Source organism: Anser cygnoides, chromosome 1 (assembly GCF_040182565.1).
Source record: "Anser cygnoides isolate HZ-2024a breed goose chromosome 1, Taihu_goose_T2T_genome, whole genome shotgun sequence".
In the NCBI taxonomy this organism is placed as follows: Eukaryota; Metazoa; Chordata; class Aves; order Anseriformes; family Anatidae; genus Anser; species Anser cygnoides.
Window position 1 is genome coordinate 61,730,422 of NC_089873.1, and position 17,235 is coordinate 61,747,656.

General features: G+C 53.0%; 1 long non-coding RNA gene across 3 annotated transcripts; it reads right to left on the reverse strand.

The window, feature by feature from the left end:
• Positions 1–1,212: 1,212 nt before the first annotated feature.
• Positions 1,213–16,044, reverse strand: LOC106031010 (uncharacterized). Of its 3 annotated transcripts, none has more exons than XR_010831847.1 (6): positions 14,823–16,044; positions 8,508–8,604; positions 7,198–8,420; positions 5,450–6,504; positions 3,110–3,961; positions 1,213–2,169 (listed from the first exon to the last, which is right to left on the reverse strand). It is a non-coding gene; the product is annotated as an uncharacterized lncRNA (long non-coding RNA). The 3 variants fall into 3 exon arrangements; XR_010831848.1 differs by lacking the exon at positions 14,823–16,044 and adding an exon at positions 12,468–14,816; XR_010831844.1 differs by lacking the exon at positions 14,823–16,044 and adding an exon at positions 8,988–12,458.
• Positions 16,045–17,235: the final 1,191 nt, after the last annotated feature.

Sequence of the window (17,235 nt, forward strand, 5' to 3'; positions counted from 1 at the left end):
CGGCTTTCCAGCCACTCAGCCCCAAGCCTGTAGCACTGCATGGGGTTGTTGTGGCCAAAGTGCAGGACCCGGCACCTAGCCACGTTGAACCTCATCCCATTGGCCTCTGCCCATTGATCCAACCTGTCCAGGTCCCTCTGCAGGGCCTTCCTACCCTCTGGCAGGTAGACACTTGCCCCCAACTTGGGTGTCATCTGCAAACTTACTGAGGGTATAGTATGTACCAGGACATTTTCTTACAACAGATATTGTTTTCCTTTATTAATCTGATTCAAAAGCACATCGAGTTATTCATCTAATTCAAAAGCACATCAAGGAAAATACATATTAGTGGTAGGGCCTGAAAGCTCTTGCAGAAACATTCGCAAGTAATAACAACATGACAACAACTGGGAGACAGCTGTTCACGTCAAAGTTGTGCAACAACACATCGGTACTTGTAGCCACGTCACAGTCTGAAAACACACAGTTCCTGGCTCCTTAGTGTGCTGCTTCCTAGGCTGTCACGTGCTGAGTGTTATCTTGGAGCTGCAGTTACCAGCTGCAGTGGTAACTTTATCCAAATTGGCCATAAAAATGCACACGTGTTGTGTTTCAGGAGGTCTCTGCGAACGACAAACCCCCTAATCGCCTTGGTAAAGCACACCGCTGGGTATTCCTGTAAGCAGGGGGTGAGGCTGTCTGATTGTGGGGAGGAGAGCTCGTTTTGCAAAGGGTTGTTCTGGCATTGCTCGATTTCATGAGGAAGTTTGCAGGTGACACAGAAAAGGTTTGCCCAGTGGAGAGAGTGCAAAGAATGAGGAAACAGGACGGGCTCAGCCCTCTGCAGGGACTTTCCCTGTACCAGCCTCGAGTACTGCAACAAACCCAGGTTTCTGTGAAAAGAAGGAAGTTACAGCCTCAGCCACGGACAGTGAAGCTTACCGTTTAACAAGCACTTTCTCTACGACCACAAACAACATCCTTTTGCTGTTGTGATTTCTCTCCAAGCAAGGTGTATCGGCGATCCTGTCTGCTGCAGGCACCCTCTGAGCAGGTGGGGGGTACCTGTCTCATCTGCGGCAGGAACGTAGCTTGAGCTGGCTCCACCTCGCTCCCAGTCTGATCTGCTCTCCGTCAGCTTTTCTCTTTCCAAGGTTTCTTTCCAAGCACAAATACACTTGAATGGAGCAGAGCAAAAGTTCAGAAAAGCAAAAGAGCACACACTCTCTGTAAGAGACCTACAAAACCGCTTTTAATAAGCATTCCTTCCAGAAACGTGGACAGCCTCATGAAATGCAGTCTAGAAACAGAAATGGCAATGCCAACCTTGACCGTGCATAAAGGAGCAGGACCGTTCAGAGCACGCTCCCCAAAGTACTTCAGCAGCACATGCTTTGCTTGCCGCAATGCTGGCACCTGAGCAGACCTGGGGCCAGCGTGCAGCCCGCCCGCCCTCCCTCAGCAGCTCCAGCAAGCGGGTTCACCCTCCAAAGCAGCCCCCAACTATCTTCCCACCATCTTCTCCACCAGAATGGGCCCTGCTGAGCACAGCCCCTGGCAAACCCAACTTTCTGGGATCAGGCTGTGGGATAGAAAGGGCTGAGAGTCTCGGATTATTGCTGGAAAACATGAGCACTGCCCAGAGGGGACGAGGAGGAGTACCCAATTCTTTTACTCTGGGACAGGGCCAAGAAGGCACTTGGCTGACCAAATCAAGCAGCTTCCCGCTAGGTGCGGAGGAATGATGGATGCACTTGAGCTACCATTTGGGGTGAGTTATTTCTGTGGGCGGGCACTGCAGGCTGGAGAAAATGTCAAGAATGGGAAGCAGGGCTTAGGACTGAGGAACAAGGATGATAGGAAGATGAAACAGTGGCACTGCAGCACATCCTTCTGCGTGCTTGTACCAAAGGCTTGTAATTAGCTTTTAATCAGTGCTCGAGTAGAGGTCACAGTTGTATGGGCTGTTACAGAGTCAGGATTGTAGCAGGGTTTGGGTCATGGTGCTGTGTGGGGCGTGCAGAGCAGGGACCTTTCCAAGGAGCCAAACGTCTCGAGAGCAGGGGGAGAACTCATGTCCATCAGTCAGGGGCCGCTGGCTCTCAGCGGGCAGCACAGGGCTGGGTGGACACTTACTGGAGCTGCTGCACTCAGCAGCCAAAGGGATGGCCCACGAGCAACCAAGACCTGGAAGGAGCAGAAAAAGAAGTCAGATGTTAACGGGCATTTTCAGAGTAACAAGGAAATAATCAGTTAAGTTGTTGGGAAAACACAGGGGTAAGAGGTAGTTTCCCCATCCTCGGACATTTTTTCAGTATATTTTTGTACATTTTGCAAGAGCACTCCTGTTTTATTTATTTATTTTTATTTATTTCCACATCAAGAGGCTTTAGGCTGCCAAAAAGCAAAGCTCTGGAATAAAAAGCGTTCCAGTTCTCCGCATGAAACTGCCCAGAGTCTACCCAGAATTGGCAGTGTGATCTTTGCATCTGCAGAGAAAATACTGAGTCATGTTGTCAGCCCACACACGTCTAACAAAAATAAAAGCAGCCCAACGATTCAAGATTCACCCCCTCACCACGCAAAGAAAGCACAAGTCATTCAGTCATGCCTCGTGCGTCCGAGACCTTTAGAAAACACCCGGCGCAGGGAACATTCGCCCCCGCGGCGCCCACGCGCCGCTTCAAACCGTCGGCAGCGTTTTCAACCCATTCACCACCCGGTCGCAGCGGCGCTCAGTTTAGCATCCTCGGAGGAAGTTGCAAAGACTTAAAGGTTTCTGTTGAAACTAAACACTGCTGCTTACGGTAAACACACCGCAGAGCTTATGTGAGGGGCGTTGAAACGGTGCGACACGTTGTACGCCGCGCGAGTCCAAGAAGGCAGGAAAGTGTCCTGTGCTTCCCCGCATAAAAGAAGTGACAAACTTAAGGCTTGGTTTGTATGAGAAGTTTATGGGCTCTTTTCCTGCAGGAGTTAATCCTGCACAGGGACATGGTCTCTCCCTGCACTGTGCTCACAGGGGTGGCACGCAGCAGACCGGGAGGCATTTGCACACGCATCAAGATTTGGGGAATTACCCAGGAAATCCTCCCCCTCCTTCCCCTTCCCACATCTGACATTGTACCCGAGTGAGAAAAAGCAAGTCCCTGCTGCTCATCCGGCTGCTGAAAAGCTCTCTTCCCACTTTGGTGGTAAAAGCTGGTGGAAGCATTAGGGGCTGAGCTTGGAGCGGCCCCGCACGGTGCCGGCGCAGGGACGTCACCGCACAGAGGACGCGGGGTTGCATGAGCGCTGTGGCACCGGCGGCAACACTGGAGACGTGTCAGGGGCCCAAAGGCCACAGCTAAGTTGTGTTTGCTTTCACACAGCGTGATTTTAATCGGCGCAAAAAGCACCCATTTGCTGTTTATGCGGGGAGCCCTGGAAGCCGGGACAAGTTTACAGAGCAGCCGGGGCAGAGCACGCGTCTGGAGATAAGGGGCGGGGGAGCACTGAGCGGGGAAAGAAAGGAAAAATCTCCTCAACCTGATTTCTCAGCATTTCCTTTATTGCTCAGGAAGGCTACGTACTGCGTGGCAGAGGGCTAGGAGACAACTTTACCAAAACACTGTAATCACCTAACTCCCAATATAGGAAGGGAGGGGAGAGAGCTGCAATGAGCCTGAGGACGAGCTCATCCCAGAGGTGCTGGGTGCATCCCGAGGTCCTGGCCTGGGGTGCGGGCGGCTGTGCCCATCCCCGTGCCACCAGCCTGCACCAGCACGGTGGCAGGAGCAGCAGGAGGGTAAATACACCTCGACAGCTCTCAACTTGTTTGCTTTGTAGCTCGGGTACGCTTACTGGAAACTCAGAGGTGCAGCTTGACGATCAGGGAGTGCTATTGCTGGAGAAAATCCTTCATTTCAGCCCTCCGCTGTTTGCCCACTGGGAATAAATACTCCTTATCTGCTCTCGGTTCAGCTTCATTCCTTGAAAGCTAAGATAAAAAAAAAAAAAAAAAGGAAAAAAATCACACGAGGACCTTTGTTTTGGAGCACCGTTTAGGTGTGTTTTCAGATGGCTGGTTCAGGATAGGATGAGCTGCACATCAAGGATGTAAGGGAAAGCAGCCAGAGGAGCTCAGCTGTCGCTTTCCACATGTAGCCATAAAGCCAGCCCCAGAGGCCACGTCCCCTCAGCCAGCCCCTGCTGCTGCTGCACACCCCAGGGGCATTCTCTGCCCAGACCCAGCAGCTCCCCGAGGAGCCCGGCCCCGCCGGTGCTGGGGGACGGGGAAGAGGGAGCCAGACGAGCGCGCAAACAATCCCGCTTGCACCGCAGAGCGTGCGATCGAGCTCTTTGTCACCGCGCTGGAGCACGCTCCGTCCTGTGCGTTTTCCTTCCCCGGTGTTATCGCACACCCCCTTTCTGTACACGCCTTATCAACCCCCCTATCAGAACCAGCCTTGTCAGGACGGGGGCTCATTTCTGCTCGCCTAATATCTGCCTGCCAGCTGCGTGTTTGTTTTGTTCAAAAATTACAGCCAGTCATAAAATCTAAGTGCCGAACCTGCAGCTGCTGTTGAAAATAAAGCTCAGAGCCGCCAGGGCAGCACAGCGGCGCTCAGGACCGAGCAGACAAGGGCTCTCCCTGGCCAGATCCACAGCCCCAGCGCCCGAGGGGCCTCGTGCGTCGAGTCCAGCACCTGGCGACGAGCCCACCAGCCAGCGGGCACCTGCCCCGCGCGCCGCTCACCTGCCCGCCTCCAGCTGGGGACAAAGGACACGGAGCAGCGGGGTGAGCGCCTGCCCGGGAAGGAGGCAGGCGGCCCACTGGAACAAAGCTGCCCCGTGCCTATTGTTTGGCCTCTTTTGTGCTCCCAAGCCATGCTGGTCCCGAGCTGCGCCAACGGGGAGCCGGATGGAAAGGGCTTTGTTAGGGGAAGCCCCTCAGTCCCCAGCTCCTACTGTGCCCAAGGGACCCCAGCGCTGCTCTGGGGAGCACCCCACGGAGAGGCCCCGCTCAGCCCGGCTCACACGGCCCCTGCCCTCCCACAGGCAGCTCCACGGTGCGGGGATGGGCAGCAGGATTTGAGCACAGGCATACTGAAGGGTCCCCGCAGGGGACAGGGCGGCGAGGAGGCAGGTGCACACAGCAACCAGAGGCCACCTCTCGGCTTTGTTCTGGGAGAAACAGCTTCTGACGTTTTCTGGTACTAAGGCTGCACGTTAAAGAGGAAGGCTCTATCCAGAGCTCAGTTTCTCTTCCTACTTTTCATTATATTGGGTATATTTAAAGGAAATTATACATTTATTTTTCGCTGCAAAAGCTCCTTTGGCCATCCAGACAAGCAAGAAGGCTTCCAAACAAGCCTTGTTCAGATACAAAGCTAAAGAAACAACTGCAAAATTCCTATTTAAAAAGTACAAAACAAACAAAAAACAACAAAGGACTAGAAACCACGATGCCTAAACACAGCATCACCTCCTTCCTTCAGGCTTTGCAGTTGGCCGAGAAGCTTCAGCAGACCTTACAGCGCGGAGCTCAGGGGCCAGGAGATTCCTGGTCACGTCCAAGCTGCAGACAGCAGCTCTGGGGCCCAGGGGCTGAGCTGACGGGGCTGGCGCGGGCGGGCTGGGGCGTAACAAGGTGCCACCCCTGGGGAAGCCGGGGTCTCTGCGGAGGCTGCCCGCGGTTCCCGCAGGGCACCGGGGGCAGCAGGTAACTCATTAACGCCGGCGCTCACACGAGCAAAGGTCAGCACGTGTTGGTTGCTCCTCTGGAACAGCCGACCTGAAAAGTTTATCTCGCAGGCTTTCTAGGAAGAAGAGAGACATCCAAAGAAAGCATCCCCCAGCCACCTGCCCCGAGCGCCCCGCTGTGTGCCCAAGCCACCAGCGGCTGCCCTTGCCCACCTCCCCGTGCCCAAGGAGTCAGCGATTGCAAGGAGCACTGCTTGTGGTGGTTTGCTCTTTGTAGATGCCTGCGCTGCCTGCAGGTCAGATGTACAAACACACGGGTGATGCTGGCAGAAGTGTTCCTCATCTCCGAGCATTTCATGTGAGCGATCAGCGACCTACCAACCACTTCTGACAGCAGCTGTGAACAGACAACTGTTGCTTAATTTGACCCACGCAGGGCCATTATTTAGACCTGTTAAAAGCGAGACATCCATGGCTGTTGGGATGGTACCAGCAGCACCTACTGGCAAGCCTGCACAGGAGACATCAGCTGCAGCCTTTAGTCAAGCGCCAGTTCTGGGGGAGCGAAGTTCAGGGCTGAGCTCCTGCTCCCATGCTTCGAGTTCATTTCAGTCCGGTGGGACGAAGCAGCCCTCCTCCCTCACATCCGCAGAAGCAAATGCAGTCCAGGGAAGGGAACTGAGCTCCACTTCCACAGCCACTTACCAGGAGAAACGGGGCGTTTGGGCCATTTCGATGATTTGTTTTCCCTGCAGAGATGTACTGACAAAGGCCGTGCTTCTCAGCCACGCTGCGGTAGGGAAGGAGAAGGCTTTACCGCAAAGGGGAACTCAGTCACTGGGAAACAGACAAGGAGGATGCCGTGAAACATATCAGGAAGCACTAATGAAAAGGTGGCGGCAGCCAGAGGCTTTGAAAGTTTTGATTTCTCCAAGAGAATGAACTGCCTGTTCTAACCAAAGAAGAAACAGCCTCCAAGCTCTCTCTCCTGGAAGGGAGGGCGTTGAAGGGCTGGAGAGGAGGGAATGCTCTTTTGGCCAGATTAATTTAGAAGGTAAAGGTGGTTTTTCCCAGGGGAATTAAACCGGACGCTTGCCTTTGCTCCTCTGTGGTTAATGAAGAGCGCCTGAAGCCCTCCTGCTTGCAGGAGGAGGGCAGGGGCAGCTCCTGGCCAGGACCATCCCAGCACCAGGTGGTGGCTTCGGTGGAGGAACTAAATGCTCCTGGTTCCTTCTCCAGCCAGACTGCTTCAGCTTTGTATTTGTTTTTGCTAACACCTTCTTATTTTAACTCACAAAGCCCTCGCTGAAGTGCGGTGCCCTGCCCCCCGGTTACAGTTACTGTGGCTCTACTCAGATCTCCTGCAAGCCTTCAAGATAGAGGCAGCCTGAACGCGGCAGTTCAAGGAGTGATAAAACCCTTTAAACGTGACGTGAGACAGAGCATGCGCTCAGCAAATGTGGGAATTGAGAACAACCCCAAGAAACTTGACCTCCCAAAGTGCAGGGAGGGGAGTGCAAAGCTCCTTACCTGGAAGGAATTGCAGCAGGCATCAGCACAGGTTTGGGACAGGCTGGCCGAGCAGCTGCCCAGCTGAACAGGACCTGGGGGTCACAGTGGTGCCAAACACAGGAGCTAGCAGTGTGCTCTCGTTGCAAACCACACAAACCACATGGCAGGCAACCTTAGGGGCAATGTGGCCAAAGGGAGGTGATAATTCAGCACCGGTGAGGCTGCAGCTGGAGCAGAGCTGCACGCTGGGTGTCGCGAGTATTCGAGTCCCAGAGCAGAGTTGGGCTGCCTGGAAAGTCTGAGTATTTCAGACTTAGGGGGAGAGGGAACAGCAAAAACCACCCCAGAAGTGACAGTTTCCTTCCAGTTCCCATGTCTCTCTAAGTGGCCCTACCTCACCATTATTCAGGTGTACATCTCAGAAAGCAAGGCTCTATTTTTTAGTATAAAGCGACTTGAAGCAGGGAATGAAGCTCTGTGCAGCCACCTTACCCACAGCAGCTGCTGCCCAAGCCGGGCCCGGCTGGGCTGCCGGTGCTGAAGCATGCAAGACCCAAGGGGAACGTCCCTCAGCCCGACAGTTTGGGCACCTGCACACAGCCCATAACCCCGCTGGTCTGGCGGATTTTGACCCTCCCTGCTTCTCACCAGCACCCAGCAGACGACAAGTCCCTGGAGGTCACCAACATGCCTCCAGGTGACCTCCCGGCTCGGTGCGACGGACAGCCAGCTTGCTAAGCTTAATCCCCACGTGCTCCGTGGGGTTTCTCACCACGTTGCCGTCCTTCTGCAGCCGGAGCAGGAGCGACTCACACCAGACCCCAGCCTCCATCCGCAGCCTGGCATTATGATCTCAAGCATTATATTTCTTTACGAGCAAATTATCACCGAGGCTTCAATGCACTGTTGGCCTTTTAAAAACCTAAGTGTTTAGTATTTTTATTTCTCTCTGCTTTGCGGTTTATGGCTCCCGTAAATCTGGGACGAGCCGTGGCAAAGGGAGAGAGCTGATCTCACCCACGGGAATGAGAAAATGGGCAGGAGAAGGGGCACGGACTGAGTCCTTAACCAGGGGGTCTCTGCTCCCTGCCCCAAGCCTCCCTGAGGGACAGGCAGGGCGCTGCTCACCAGGGCTGATGTTAACGTCACGGTGATGCTTTCTTCTGTGTTGCTGAGCAGAAAGCTTATTTCTTCTGTGCCGCACATCTACAGTAAAGCAAGAATCTCTGTGCTTCCAGATGCTATTAAAATAAAATAAATCTTTCCTGTAATCAGCCTGCTCAGGGGCATGGGACCCACAACCCTTCCTTCCCACTGCCCTTGCCCACCTGTCTCAGTTCTCCAGATCCTCCAGGGCAGATCATTTCTACATGAGCACATGCACGCTTCACACCTTGCTGAGCAGGTCACCATCTTCACAGAGACCTTTAGGCACAAAAGACAAACAATATATAATGTTCCAAGGGTGTCCGGTGGATTGGGCTGTTCGCTGACAGTTTTACTGCTAGCTGCACTGCTCTGTTCATTGCTAAAAAAAAATGATCTTCCCCCTACCATGGTACCCAAGATACACAGGTAGCTCATTTTATACGTATTTTTATCAATGTTTAAGAGCATGTGAGAGTCCCAACCCGTGCCATAACCTGCACACAGGACTGTAGGGCAGGTAAAGGAGAAAGTGAATTGAACACGAAAGCCCCAGTGAAACTCACGGAGCTTCACACACGCTCTGGGATCACCCAGCAAATCGGGTTTTACTCCAGACACATCAAGACTCAAAGGCAGAGGTAAACATCATCAGCACTTACTCTGCCCTCCTCCAGGAACTACAGTCAGCTTGTGTTTGGACAGGACAGACAGACACAAGAGTACACACTTCGCTGCACGCCTGTGAAAACCGTTCAACTGCTTTCAGTGCTGGAGACCTGCACCTCTCCCTTCCAAGCGGAGGCTCCCTCCAGCCCTGCCTTCTCCTCGCAGCGGGGGCAGCGGGCACCTCGCTCCTCTCCCGGCCACGAGCGGAGGTGAGGACAGGACGGCGCTGAAGGCAATTAGGGCTGCAGGGAGAGCGCGGGGAGCAGGATGTCATTGCCAGAGCTGGAATTTGGCCTGGGCGCCATGGAGATGAAAGGTAGCAGATGGTTAAGGTGTACATGGGAAGCACGCGCACAGCACCTGACTGTAGATTTAAGACCAATTAATACAGCAAAAGAGAAAACTTGACAAGGAAGCTGGAGATCTACAAAATGAATAAGTGAACCATGAAAAGGGGAGTCTCCCCCATCCACAACAACAACAACAAAAAAAAGCAAGCAGCACAGCGTACAATACCTACAGAGCCCTGAATAAACTGAAGTTGGAACAGATGGAGGCAGAAACAAACCGCGGCGCTTACGAGCTGGCCAACAAGTGAAAGGACCAACTCAGGAAGGAGCTGCCCACAATGCGGGGAGAGGACAATAGCCCCCGCCCCACGCCACCCCTTTTCTGAGGTGCTCAATATGCTTCGTACAGCTTAATTCAGGGCTTGCAGTCTGCAGCACTCTTGGATGCAAGATCCTAACAAACGACCAGGAAAGCATATTCTTCTGAATAATAAAGCATGTGTCTCTAATTAAAAGATGCCGGGCACAACGTGCTGCAGACAGAAGCCTCCCGACGCCGCCTCGGAGGCGCAGGAGCAACCTTTATCTCTGGGCAGGGCCCGGCCCTGCGGCGTGAGAGTGGCTGGGCACACAAACCTTTCCTTTGCATTTTATCTGATGGCCTGGGCTCTGCCTCAGCCAGGTCAGAGGCGAGAAGACGAGCTGCGAGACAAGCTGCCGCGCTGCAGAGCGGGAAGAGGTTAGCATGGAGTGATTAGGCACACAGAGAGAAATTCCTGGCTACAAGGGTGCATGAAATGCTAGCCACCAAGGAGGGAGGCGAGAGTCCTGGGGTGCCCAGGAAAGGCAGCACGGGGCCCCCAGGAGCAGAGGGCAGCAGCCCCGCTGGTGGGGCCAGGCTGTCGGGACACAGGTCTGCAGGCACAGGGCCGCCCCGCCGCCCTATCTGCGGTGTAAATCCCAAAGGTAAACAAGTCCAGCGCTGCAGACAACATTTATCACCCGCTTGAAGGCAGGGCGGCGGGGGCTAAGCCCCCTGAGAGGCACCCCCAGCCTGGACGCGACAAGCGTTTCACGGCATGCGATCCCGCCTTGAAGCCACCGGCCCGGACCTCACCGACTTCAAAGCGGGAGGCTTTTGCTGCTTGGCCCCTGGGAACCCTGCCCCAAAGCCCCTGCCCCTGTCTGTGCTCCGGGCCGAGCCCAGACATCGCAGGTTTGCAGGGCGCAGGCACGCTGCAGCGGCTGCTTGGCTCCTTGTAGCACCAAGGGGACGCCAGCACCGGGTGCACGTAAAACAATGCTGTCTGGGAGGCAGCGAGCACAAGGAGCCCAGGCACAGGCCATAAAACACCTCCCCTGTTTTTATCCCCACCTGGTTCCCTCTGTGGCTTTAGGCAAATCACGTTGCTTTTCCTCCTCAGTTTCTGCACCTGCAAGACAGTATTTACCTACCCCAGGAGGGGGTTGAGAGGATTAGTTAATGTTTGCCCAGGGTTTTAATGGATAAAATACTCTGTGTTAATTCCTAGACCAGTATCTGCAACCCCCCCTCCTCCAAGAGAGGGGTTTGCTCAAGACTGAGCTTTGCTACTTCAAAAAATCAAAATCAGTTAGATAGAAAAAAACCCTTAAGACCATCATGTCCAGCCTAACATCAAGATCAACCTAACACTCCGAAGTCCACCATCAAACCGTGTCCCTTAATGCCATGTCCACATCTCTTAAATACCTCCAGGGATGGGGACTCCACTACTTCTTGGCAGCCCGTTCCAGTGTTTGACCACCCCCTTCTGTGAAGAAATTCTTCCTAATATCCCACCTAAACCTCCTCTGGTGCAATTTGACGCTGTTTCCTCACATCCTGTCACTTTTCACCTGAGAAAAGAGACCGACACCTCCTTGCTGCAGCCTCATTTCAGGTAGTTGTAGAGAGCGATGGGCCGTCCCCTCAGGCTCCTCTTCTCCAGACTAAACAGCCCCTGCTCCCTCAGCTTCTCCTCACAACTCATTTTCTAGTCCCTTCACCAGCTTCGTTGCTCTTTTCTGCACATGTTCAAGCAACCCAATACCCTTCTTGTGGTGAGGGGCCCAAAGCTGAAGACAATAACTGAGGTGCGATCCCTCCATGCCAAGTGCAGAGGGACAGTCACCTCCCTCATCCTGCTGGCCATGCTATAGCTGATGCAGGCCAGGACCCCACTGGCCTTCCTTGCCACCTGAACACATAGCTGGCTCGTGTTCAGGTGGCTGTTGACCAACACCCCCAGGTCCTTGTCTGCAGGGCAGCTTTAAAACAACACTTTCATATACAACCCCAAGCCTGTACTGCTGCTTGGGGTTGTTATGGCCCAGGGGCAGCACCCAGCACTTGGCCTTGTTGAAGGCCATACAGTTGGATGTGGCCCATTGATGCGTCCCATCCAGACCCCTCCTACCCTCGAGCAGATCAATGCTCCCACCCACCTCAGTGTCATCTCCAAATTACTGAGGGTGCAGTCCATCCCCTCATCAAGATGTTGATAAAAATATTAAAACTGTCCCCAAGACGGAGCCCCCAGGAGCGCCACTTGTGACCAGTCACCAACTGGATCTGAGTCCTCCCACAAGGACCCTTTGGGCCCAGCCCCCATCCGGTTTTTACCCAGCAAACAGTACATCCACCAAGCCACCAGCAGCCACTTTCTCTGGGAGAAGGCTGAGGGAAACAGCATCAAGCACTTTGCAGAAATCCAAGTGAACAACAGCTTTGTGCCTGTGGGCTCCTAACCCCCCTGACACCAGCCTGCTGCGAGCACCGGCCCCGCAGCAGGTCCCTGTGCAAGCCCCAGCCAGGGGCAAAGTCACAGGCCCACCAGCGTGGCGGCAGCTCTGGGGCTCAGCTCTCCCCCCCCAAGCACCCGGGGGGATTTTGGGCAGCCCCTCGCCCCCCCACATGCACAGCACTGGCCTCTCCCCTGGCCTGCGGGGCGGCAGATGAAGGCCAGGATGCTGCAGAGGCTGCTGAGCAAAACCAGGAGCGCGGAGCGAAACGTGACTCACTCCTACCACACCGCAGCCCGAGTCACTTTGTTTGCGAGTCTGAATCGCTTTCTGCTGCTTCCATACTGGCTTCTTTCAAGGGTGAGTAAGCAGACAGCGGCAGACATGACTCGTGTTATTCACGGAGCACTGAAGCCGTACCATTTCTCCATACGCAGCCGGATGACTGCATCCTCCGCCTCGAGTGGGACATTTCTAAGAACTCGGCAGTGACGCAGAGGCGGCCAGACCAACATGCTCAGCGTATTCCACTGACAGTACCTCGCGTTGATTCATTAATTGCCTGCACTCCGCCACGCATTGTTTTTACCCAGTCGTTTCATTTCAGTATTCTTGGCAACTCCAGGAAGGCCCATTCATGGGCAGAGCTCCAGGACAATGAGACTGCTTCAAGCTGGAACTGAAACCCTGCCTGTAAAATTAGCAGTGCACGAGTTAAAGTGGGTTTTGTGGTGAACATCCTTGAAGAGTAAACAACAGTAGTTAAAGACGGGGAAATATGGAAAGACTGCTCAAACTGAAACAGCGTGAGCATTTCATGCACTCGTTCACATTATGTATAAACTCATACATATGCAAAAAGGTAAACAAACACACAGCTATGAGGCAAGAAAGTGAAACTTCCTTCAGTACTGAATTGTCATTTTTGAATTACTCAAACTGGCTCGTTATGTAGATATTTTTATGTTTAAAAACACAGCACTTGCACGCATTTTGAGAGAGAATTGTGATTTTTTTCCTATCCCAGGCTAAACTGCTGCATCTTTTTCTCCTGCTGCTCCAGAATTCCGTGTTTCTCATTTATATTTCTGCATTTAGTCACTGTTAATTTGAATGACAACATCAAGACGATGACTCTTTGCATAGCTTGTAGCGGCGCAGTTTGAAATAGTGTAGTATTTTTAGCAACACAACCTGCATCAGCTTAGGCACAAATGTGAACTTTCTGCCAACTGGAGGCACAATACCCACTTCCCTAGGAGGACGTGACACCACAAACACCAAAGTCTAAGCAAAAGCACTTGATTGTAATTGTAGTGTTATTTACACAGACCAGTTCAAATTCTGCTTTTTCTTCCAGTGCCAAAAGTTTAGGGCTCCAGATAAATCACTCTTTCCTCTTGAAAGAGGTTTATTGCATTTATTACTCGTTTCAGAGTCCAAGGGCCCAGGCTGAGATCAAAGGCCAGAGGCAGGACGCAGCGATGCCCCACATGAAAATGCTGCAGCACGCAGTGGGCGAGATCTCCGCCAGGGACAGGAACACCCAGATTCAGTTCCCAGCAGCGCTCAGCCTCCTTGAGTAACCTCAGATGTGTCATTTAGCCTCCTATGACTCAGTTCCTCATTCATACAATGGAAATGACACAACTTCTTTATTTCGTAGGAGTCCTGTGCAGATAAATATCTTCTAGTTTGGTATCGGAATCCGCTCAAAAATCGTAACAAAAGCAAAGATCAGCCATGATCTGAAGAAATGATGTGAGCAAAGGCTGGGAAGTAACAAAACATACCCAGCAACTGAGGGGAGCTCTCTGAAGTGAGCTGGTTTCTCGTTATCATCACCTCAGAGTACCTCCAGAGCGAGTGATTTGGTTCCCTTTACAAGGTGGAAAATTCCAGTGACCGAACTGTTTCCCACAAGAAACGCAGCTCATTTTGTAAATGCAGTTTCCATTCTCTCCGTACCAGACTTGACAGGGCTTGATCATGAACTGTGGCACCAGAGAAGCGCAGCGCTGACTTGGCCAGATGGCCGGGTCAGGATCCTGCTTCCCAGCATCACTTTGCACCCTTTCAAAGGCTCCGCGGTGCTGCTGCCTCCCGGTTATGGCCACATGGCTCCCACGTCCCTGCCGGTGGCTGGTGCAGTCACCGGGAGGGAGCCAAAAGGCAGCACCCCCCGGCAGCAGCCTGTGGCACCCCTGGCACTGCCACAGCCACCCCTTCTCTATTGGAGGCAGGGGACCACACCTGGGTGCTCCCACACTGGCACCCGAACCCATGGGTCATGCCAAGCTTTCTGAGAGACGTCGTGTTTTGGCGCGTCAGAGTCCTGCGTGGCCCGGATTCTTCCACCTGTGCCGTAACGTCGATGCAAGGGCAGGTCCCGGTCCTGTTACTCTGGCACGGTGAGATCGCTCGGCGCCTGACACCCCGAGCACGTCTTACCCGGGCCAACTCGCCTAGCTGCTTTGTGCTTTGCATCACCGCTCCGTAAGGCAGACGCGGTAACTACCACGGAGGGATGTGCGTGCTGTGATGAGATTTTAAGACAAAAGGCCTCACAGCCCCCGTCCTCAACACGAACATTTTGTTCCACATGCTACGTGGCTGACCACAACCCCCTTGACCTCAGCACATTTTGGTGAGTGAACAAGGGAAGGTAACGACACTTCTCTTTTTTCACTGAAGACAAAGCTGCAGAAGACAGATTCCCATGGCAACAAAGGCAAAGAAGTGTCCCAAGATGTGATTTGCTGTCACCATACCCACCTTGCTGCAGATAAGGACAAGCGATAGCTCTGAAAGGAACTGTTTCCATGGGACCCTTCGCAGAGAGCGCACACGATGACAACCCGACAGTCTGCCTTAGTCTTCAGCGGCGAGCAGGCTCGGCTGGCAGAGAGCAACGCTGTTTCTTGTAGCAAAGGCTGCCCCTCGAAGCATGCCTAACCCTGAACAAGCCACACTGCTGCTCGCTAATCCACTTACCCAGGCAATTACACCGGGACAGCAGCCTGCAGAGCAAGTCGTCAGCTAAACACAGGCTGTTTTTTTTATTTTATTTCTTTTTAATCCATGGAGTGCTACCTTAAGCTATGTTGAAAGCTCCTTACAGAGCACGCATTTATGCTTTGGCAGTGCGTGCTATGTAAGTGCATTTCCTTCCGACACTTTCATTTATCATAATTCTCCCCTCCCGGCCCTGCCCCTCCAGTTCCCTAGGGGAAGTTAGTGAATTTATGCAGGAACAAAGTCACCTTGAGCTTTAATCCACACCCTAGCAGAAGGAATAGTCTGTCAGCAATCACATCCACCCACTCTGCAACTGCATAACAATGCTCACTTTGTTAGCACAGAAAACATTGGCTCCTTTTCTAGTTGTTGAGACAAGCTACCACAAAGGCAGAAGCAAGGAAATCGGACTGGGGACAGAAGAGGGAGGAATCTGGCCCTGTGATTTCAAGAATGAATGGGTAACCTGAGGTGAAACTGTGGAAGTAGGGAGAAGAGAGCAAGCCTGGCAAACCAAGTCCTTGTTTTACGATAACACCCCTAAAACAAATCCCCGCCTCCCTTCCTGGGTAAAGGATGAAGGCACCTGAGAAAACGTGGTCGGTGAAGTCGCAGAAGACAGGCAAATATCCTCACCCAACTGACAGCAAAGCAGAGCCAAAGCAAGGGGCAAAACTCAGCAGAACCAGACGTATGAAGGGACCTGGATGTCCTCATTTGGGAGCCAAGTCCAGATTCCCTCAGAACCAGGGTGGCATCCAGCTGCTGGTGCAGAGCCTCCACGTTCCCCCCAGTGCCCTGCTCATTCCCTCGGGGAAACCAGCCCTGATGCTGCCTGGGCACACAGATACAAGATCCTGCTTTTAAAAGGGACCCAGGAGCTCCAGGAGCCCACAACAGCATCACGGATGCACACAGAAACAAAACTAAGCGGCTAAAAGCCCTTCCCAGCCAGCAGAAACCCCTCCCAACCCTGCATGCACACTCACCTGAGGTTTTGGAGGTGTGCACTGACACAGGCACGGCTCCTGCTGGCACAAGGCTGGTGCAGGCCCGTGATTGTGGGCAGTGCTCCCACCTTCGCGCCCCTGCCCAATTACTTGGGCAGCAGGAACCAGCCGCAGCTGTCTGCTGCTCTCTGCTCTGCTTGTTGCCATGCCTTGTAGTGAGCAGTCCTGGGATGAACCTGCCTCTGACTGCAAGGAATGACACGTTAATAATCTCAGGAGGATGCAACAGTTACAGCAGAGGGCAAGGAGGCTGAAGGGGAAGAGGTGAATGGAGCCAGCTCTGATGAAACTGCCTCTGATGCTCCCGGCCTTCCGGCCGCATAGCAGGGAGAGCTATTACCCCACTGGTTTGTCACCTTTGGCATTCGCTGCAGGTAAGCGCAGCCTCAGTGAGCCCAATGTTACTTTTCTCTGCCAGGTACTCCAGGGAAGATGAGGGAGTTTCTGGAAACTAGCCCCACCTGACAAACTGGGGAAAAAAGTGAGGCTTTAGGTTTCCGGGTGTAAGATTTCTCCGGGTTTGTGCTGGAATCCAAGAGCTCAGAGAAATCAAGCCAACCCAAATTCCCAGTACTTTGCTTACCACGTTATAAGGAAAGAAGATTTAAATAGCACAACTGAGTAATCTTATCCTCCTCTGCTGTCATTTCACTCGTACACTCTGGATTATGTTGTTACTTACGTGATCTGCAAGGACAAGAGGCACCAGCGTATGGATTTCCTGTCCTTGACAGCTGAACGAGAACACCAACATCCCGGGAACAGACTCCTCCAATTCACCTGCAGGTCCATCATCTGCCATCTGCTGATTTTAAAAGGATTCAGAAACAAGACAGGTTGTCTCTAAACAGTTTTAGTTGGGCTTCTGCAACCTCAGACAGAAACATTCCTTCTCCTTACAGTAATCTTAAAACTAACGAAAGGGTCTCAAGCCTGCTATCTGCTCTCATCCTCCAAGAGCACATTTTGATTTCCCCATTGAATTTGTTTTCATAGACACCTTCACCTTGTTGCACAGGTGGTCAAAGGGGCATTCCAGGAGAACCTCCTGGGACCCAGCCATGAACAAACCTAGATAATTACCAGGGCCCGAGAGCCAAAGGAAACATTTACGGCAATTGTCCAAATTCTTCTTCTTTGCATCACTATAAATATTGATC